The 5,000-nt window shown below is 37.0% G+C and overlaps 1 non-coding gene and 20 pseudogenes across 1 annotated transcript; all 21 read right to left on the bottom strand.

The window, feature by feature from the left end:
• Nucleotides 1-64: 64 nt before the first annotated feature.
• Nucleotides 65-183, bottom strand: LOC148464473 (5S ribosomal RNA; annotated as a pseudogene).
• A 116-nt stretch (nt 184-299) lies between these two features.
• LOC148464474 (5S ribosomal RNA) lies at nt 300-418 on the bottom strand (annotated as a pseudogene).
• Nucleotides 419-534: 116 nt separating this feature from the next.
• On the bottom strand, nt 535-653 carry LOC148464475 (5S ribosomal RNA; annotated as a pseudogene).
• Nucleotides 654-769: 116 nt separating this feature from the next.
• Nucleotides 770-888, bottom strand: LOC148464476 (5S ribosomal RNA; annotated as a pseudogene).
• A 116-nt stretch (nt 889-1,004) lies between these two features.
• On the bottom strand, nt 1,005-1,123 carry LOC148464477 (5S ribosomal RNA; annotated as a pseudogene).
• Nucleotides 1,124-1,239: 116 nt separating this feature from the next.
• LOC148464478 (5S ribosomal RNA) lies at nt 1,240-1,358 on the bottom strand (annotated as a pseudogene).
• A 116-nt stretch (nt 1,359-1,474) lies between these two features.
• On the bottom strand, nt 1,475-1,593 carry LOC148464479 (5S ribosomal RNA; annotated as a pseudogene).
• Nucleotides 1,594-1,709: 116 nt separating this feature from the next.
• Nucleotides 1,710-1,828, bottom strand: LOC148464480 (5S ribosomal RNA; annotated as a pseudogene).
• A 115-nt stretch (nt 1,829-1,943) lies between these two features.
• On the bottom strand, nt 1,944-2,062 carry LOC148464481 (5S ribosomal RNA; annotated as a pseudogene).
• Nucleotides 2,063-2,178: 116 nt separating this feature from the next.
• On the bottom strand, nt 2,179-2,297 carry LOC148464482 (5S ribosomal RNA; annotated as a pseudogene).
• A 116-nt stretch (nt 2,298-2,413) lies between these two features.
• Nucleotides 2,414-2,532, bottom strand: LOC148464483 (5S ribosomal RNA; annotated as a pseudogene).
• A 116-nt stretch (nt 2,533-2,648) lies between these two features.
• Nucleotides 2,649-2,767, bottom strand: LOC148464484 (5S ribosomal RNA). Its single transcript, XR_015873883.1, has one exon. It is a non-coding gene; the product is annotated as a 5S ribosomal RNA (ribosomal RNA).
• Nucleotides 2,768-2,883: 116 nt separating this feature from the next.
• LOC148464485 (5S ribosomal RNA) lies at nt 2,884-3,002 on the bottom strand (annotated as a pseudogene).
• A 116-nt stretch (nt 3,003-3,118) lies between these two features.
• On the bottom strand, nt 3,119-3,237 carry LOC148464486 (5S ribosomal RNA; annotated as a pseudogene).
• A 116-nt stretch (nt 3,238-3,353) lies between these two features.
• Nucleotides 3,354-3,472, bottom strand: LOC148464487 (5S ribosomal RNA; annotated as a pseudogene).
• Nucleotides 3,473-3,588: 116 nt separating this feature from the next.
• LOC148464488 (5S ribosomal RNA) lies at nt 3,589-3,707 on the bottom strand (annotated as a pseudogene).
• A 116-nt stretch (nt 3,708-3,823) lies between these two features.
• Nucleotides 3,824-3,942, bottom strand: LOC148464489 (5S ribosomal RNA; annotated as a pseudogene).
• A 351-nt stretch (nt 3,943-4,293) lies between these two features.
• Nucleotides 4,294-4,412, bottom strand: LOC148464490 (5S ribosomal RNA; annotated as a pseudogene).
• A 116-nt stretch (nt 4,413-4,528) lies between these two features.
• LOC148464491 (5S ribosomal RNA) lies at nt 4,529-4,647 on the bottom strand (annotated as a pseudogene).
• A 116-nt stretch (nt 4,648-4,763) lies between these two features.
• On the bottom strand, nt 4,764-4,882 carry LOC148464492 (5S ribosomal RNA; annotated as a pseudogene).
• Nucleotides 4,883-4,998: 116 nt separating this feature from the next.
• LOC148464493 (5S ribosomal RNA) overlaps nt 4,999-5,000 on the bottom strand; it is a 119-nt pseudogene continuing 117 nt past the window's right edge.

Here is a 5,000-nt window from a genome sequence, read left to right on the forward strand (position 1 = left end):
ATAGATAAGTAGAAAAAATTAAATGTAAAATGTAACAGAAAAGAATGTTTTGGCTGTCTAAAATTACATTCAGCACCTGGTATTCCCAGGTGGTCTCCCATCCAAGTACAAACCAGACCCAACACTGCATAGCTTCCAAGATCAAACGAGATTGGGCATGTCCAGTGTGGTTTGGCTGTAGGTGCTCAAAAATGTTAATTTTAGACATCTATTACTTCTTAACTCATGTAAATTCATTGATAAGTTGAAAAAATTAAATGTAAAATGTAATAGAAAAGACAGTTATGGCAGTATAAAATTACCTACAGCACCTGGGATTCCTAGGTGGTCTCCCATCCAAGTACTAACCAGGCCCAACACTGCATAGCTTCCAAGATCAGACGAGATTGGGCATGTCCAGTGTGGTTTGGCTGAAGGAGCTCAAAAACATTAACTTTACACCTCTTTTACTTCTTTACTCAAGTAAATTCATTGATAAGTTGAAAAAATTAAATGTAAAATGTAATAGAAAAGAAAGTTATGGCTGCATAAAATTACCTACAGCACTTGGTATTCCCAGGTGGTCTCCCATCCTAGTACTAACCAGGCCCAACACTGCATAGCTTCCAAGATCAGACGAGATTGGGCATGTCCAGTGTGGTTTGGCTGTAGGTGCTCAAAAACATTAACTTTAGACCTCTATTACTTCTTAACTCAAGTAAATTCATTGATAAGTTGAAAAAATTAAATGTAAAATGTAATAGAAAAGAATGTTATGGCAGTATAAAATTACCTACTGCACCTGGTTTTCCCAGGTGGTCTCCCATCCAAGTACTGACCAAGCCCAACACTGCATAGCTACCAAGATCAGACGAGATTGGGCATGTCCAGTGTGGATTGGCTGTAGGTGCTCAAAAACATTAACATTAGACCTCTATTACTTCTTAACTCAAGGAAGTTCATTGATAAGTTGAAAAAATTAAATGTAAAATGTAATAGAAAAGAATGTTATGTCAGTATAAAATTACCTACATCACCTGGTATTCCCAGGTGGTCTCCCATCCAAGTACTAACCAGGCCCAACACTGCATAGCTTCCAAGATCAGACAAGATTGGGCATGTCCAGTGTGGTTTGGCTGTAGGTGCTCAAAAACATTAACTTTAGACCTCTTTTACTTCTTAACTCAAGTAAATTCATTGATAAGTTGAAAAAATTAAATGTAAAATGTAATAGAAAAGAATGTTATGGTTGTATAAAATTACCTACAGCACCTCGTATTCCCAGGTGGTCTCCCATCCAAGTACTAACCAGGCCCAACACTGCACAGCTTACAAGATCAGACAAGATTGGGCATGTCCAGTGTGGTTTGGCTGCAGGTGCTCAAAAACATTAACTTAAGACCTCTTTTACTTCTTAACTCAAGTAAATTCATTGATAAGTAGAAAAAATTAAATGTAAAATGTAACAGAAAAGAATGTTTTGGCTGTCTAAAATTACATTCAGCACCTGGTATTCCCAGGTGGTCTCCCATCCAAGTACAAACCAGACCCAACACTGCATAGCTTCCAAGATCAGACGAGTTTGGGCATGTCCAGTGTGGTTTGGCTGTAGGTGCTCAAAAACATTAAATTTAGACCTCTATTACTTCTTAACTCAAGTAAATTCATTGATAAGTTGAAAAAATTAAATGTAAAATGTAATAGAAAAAAATGGTATGGCAGTATAAAATTACCTACAGCAACTGGTATTCCCAGGTGGTCTCCCATCCAAGTACAAACCAGGCCCAACACTGTATAGCTTCCAAGATCAGACGAGATTGGGCATGTCCAGTTTGGTTTGACTGTAGGTGCTCAAAAACATTAACTTTAGACATCTTTTACTTCTTAACTCAAGTAAATTCATTGATAAGTTGAAAAATTAAATGTAAAATTTAATAGAAAAGAATGTTATGGCAGTATAAAATTACCTACAGCACCTGGTATTCCCAGGTGGTCTCCCATTCAAGTACTAACCAGGCCCAACACTGCATAGCTTCCAAGAACAAACGAGATTGGGCATGTCCAGTGTGGATTGGCTGTAGGTGCTCAAAAGCATTAACTTTACACCTCTATTACTTCTTAACTCAAGGAAATTCATTGATAAGTTGAAAAAATTAAATGTAAAATGTAATAGAAAAGAATGTTATGGCAGTATAAAATTACCTACAGCACCTGGTATTCCCAGGTGGTCTTCCATGAAAGTACTAACCAGGACCAACACTGCATAGCTTCCAAGATCAAACGAGATTGGGCATCTCCAGTGTGGTTTGGCTGTAGGTGCTCAAAAACATTAACTTTAGACCTCTTTTACTACTTAACTCAAGTAAATTCATTGATAAGTTGAAAAAATTAAATGTAAAATGTAATAGAAAAGAATGTTATGGCAGTATAAAATTACCTACAGCACCTGGTATTCCCAGGTTGTCTCCCATCCAAGTACAAACCAGGCCCAACACTGCATAGCTTCCAAGATCAGACGAGATTGGGCATGTCCAGTGTGGTTTGGCTGTAGATGCTCAAAAGCATTACATTTAGACCTCTATTACTTCTTAACTCAAGTAAATTCATTGATAAGTTGAAAAAATTAAATGTAAAATGTAATAGAAAAGAATGTTATGGCAGTATAAAATTACCTACAGCACCTGGTATTCCCAGGTGGTCTCCCATTCAAGTACTAACCAGGCCCAACACTGCATAGCTTCCAAGATCAGACGAGATTGGGCATGTCCAGTGTGGTTTGGCTGTAGGTGCTCAAAAACATTAACTTTAGACCTCTTTTACTTCTTAACTCAAGTAAATTCATTGATAAGTAGAAAAAACTAAATGTAAAATGTAACAGAAAAGATTGTTTTGGCTGTCTAAAATTACATACAGCACCTGGTATTCCCAGGTGGTCTCCCATCCAAGTACAAACCAGACCCAACACTGCATAGCTTCCAAGATCAGACGAGATTGGGCATGTCCAGTGTGGTTTGGCTGTAGGTGCTCAAAAATATTAACTTTAGACATCTATTACTTCTTAACTCATGTAAATTTATTGATAAGTTGAAAAAATTAAATGTAAAATGTAATAGAAAAGACAGTTATGGCTGCATAAAATTACCAACAGCACCTGGTATTCCGAGGTGGTCTCCCATCCAAGTACTAACCAGGCCCAACACTGCATAGCTTCCAAGATCAGACGAGATTGTGCATGTCCAGTGTGGTTTGGCTGTATGATCTCAAAAACATTAACTTTATACCTCTTTTACTTCTTTACTCAAGTAAAATCATTGATAAGTTGAAAAAATTAAATGTAAAATGTAATAGAAAAGAATGTTATGGCTGCATAAAATTACCTACAGCACCTGGTATTCCCAGGTGGTCTCCCATGCAAGTACAAACCAGGCCCAACACTGCATAGCTTCCAAGATCAGACGAGATTGGGCATGTCCAGTGTGGTTTGGCTGTAGGTGCTCAAAAGCATTAAATTTGGACCTCTATCACTTCTTAACTCAAGTAAATTCATTGATAAGTTGAAAAAATTAAATGTAAAATGTAATAGAAAAGAATGTTATGGCTGCATAAAATTACCTACAGCACCTAGTATTCCCAGGTGGTCTCCCATCCAAGTACTAACCAGGCCCAACACTGCATAGCTTCCAACATCAAACGAGATTGGGCATGTCCAGTGTGGTTTGGCTGTAGGTGCTCAAAAACATTAACTTTAGACATCTATTACTTCTTAACTCATGTAAATTCATTGATAAGTTGAAAAAATTAAATGTAAAATGTAATAGAAAAGAATGTTTTGGCTGTATAAAATTACCTACAGCACCTGGTATTCCAAGGTGGTCTCCCATCCCAGTACAAACCAGGCCCAACATTGCATAGCTTACAAGATCAGACAAGATTGGGCATGTCCAGTGTGGTTTGGCTGTAGGTGCTCAAAAGCATTACATTTAGACCTCTATTACTTCTTAACTCAAGTAAATTCATTGATAAGTTGAAAAAATTAAATGTAAAATGTAATAGAAAAGAATGTTATGGCAGTATAAAATTACCTACAGTACCTGGTATTCCCAGGTGGTCTCCCATCCAAGTACCAACCAGGCCCAACACTGCATAGCTTGCAAGATAAGACGAGATTGGGCATGTCCTCTGTGGTTTGACTGTAAGTGCTCAAAAACATTAACTTTAGACCTCTTTTACTTCTTAACTCATGTAAATTCATTGATAAGTTGAAAAAATTAAATGTAAAATGTAATAGAAAAGAATGTTATGGCAGTATAAAATTACCTACAGCAACTGGTATTCCCAGGTGGTCTCCCATCCAAGTACTAACCAGACCCAACAATGCATAGCTTCCAAGATCAGACGAGATTGGGAATGTCCAGTGTGGTTTGACTGTAGGTGCTCAAAAACATTAATTTTAGACATCTTTTACTTCTTAACTCAAGTAAATTCAATGATAAGTTGAAAAAATTAAATGTAAAATTTAATAGAAAAGAATGTTAATGCAGTATAAAATTACCTACAGCACCTGGTATTCCCAGGTGGTCTCCCATCCGAGTACTAACCAGGCCCAACACTGCAAAGCTTCCAAGATCAGACGAGATTGGGCATGTCCAGTGTGGTTTGGCTGTAGGTGCTCAAAAACATTAACTTTAGACCTCTATTACTTCTTAACTCAAGTAAATTCATTGATAAGTTGAAAAAATTAAATGTAAAATGTAATAGAAAAGAATGTTATGGTTGTATAAAATTACCTACAGCACCTGGTATTCCCAGGTGGTCTCCCATCCAAGTACTAACCAGGCCCAACACTGCATAGCTTCCAAGATCAGACAAGATTGGGCATGTCCAGTGTGGTTTGGCTGCAGGTGCTCAAAAACATTAACTTTAGACCTCTTTTACTTCTTAACTCAAGTAAATTCATAGATAAGTAGAAAAAATTAAATGTAAAATGTAACAGAAAAGAATGTTTTGGCTGTCTAAAATTA

This window comes from Taudactylus pleione, unplaced genomic scaffold (assembly GCF_031769625.1).
Source record: "Taudactylus pleione unplaced genomic scaffold, aTauple2 ptg000967l, whole genome shotgun sequence".
Lineage (NCBI taxonomy): Eukaryota > Metazoa > Chordata > Amphibia > Anura > Myobatrachidae > Taudactylus > Taudactylus pleione.